The following is a 552-nucleotide window of genomic DNA, read 5'->3' as shown; positions in this document are numbered from 1 at the left end:
TTTAGTTTTCCCTTTAAGGAAAAGTGATTTTATGTGACAACCCCTGAATGCACTGATCACTCAGACCGTGTGTCATTGAAATAACACATCATTACAGTATAGCCATTGCAGTTAACGCAAATACATTCACTAAATAGTTGATTGTGACAGTTGAGGAAGGAGGCATGAATAAGAATTAATTATTCAACTTGGCACGATGTGTAATTATTATTAATCTTCATCCAATAGATAATTCTGTTGAAGATGATTGTCAACATACTGATTATCCATCATGCTACATGAAATTATTTATTTTCATTCACGTCTTTTTGCCAGATGGAGTCACTACACACAGTCAGACTACCTCACTTTGATATGAGTCTGGTGTATGATTTTTTATTCATTATTTAGTAACATATTCAAAATATCTTTAAATTGTTTTACATTCCTTTATCACATTTACATGAATGACACAGTTCTTTGACACACAAGTTTGCAACATTTAGTGCATGAGGCTAAATTCTAGAATGTCTCAGTGATTTTGTCTAGTATATACTAACATATGATAATGTA

At 31.7% G+C, this 552-nt stretch overlaps 1 protein-coding gene across 1 annotated transcript in view; it reads left to right on the top strand.

The window, feature by feature from the left end:
* The window catches only part of LOC119588089 (alpha-catulin-like), a gene marked incomplete at both ends in the record, with an annotated part of 86154 nt that overhangs the window by 83878 nt on the left and 1724 nt on the right, over positions 1-552 (top strand).

Source organism: Penaeus monodon, chromosome 23 (assembly GCF_015228065.2).
Source record: "Penaeus monodon isolate SGIC_2016 chromosome 23, NSTDA_Pmon_1, whole genome shotgun sequence".
Taxonomy (NCBI): Eukaryota; Metazoa; Arthropoda; class Malacostraca; order Decapoda; family Penaeidae; genus Penaeus; species Penaeus monodon.
The sequence above is the reverse complement of the archived record's forward strand: the minus strand, read 5'-3'. Positions and strand labels throughout refer to the sequence as shown.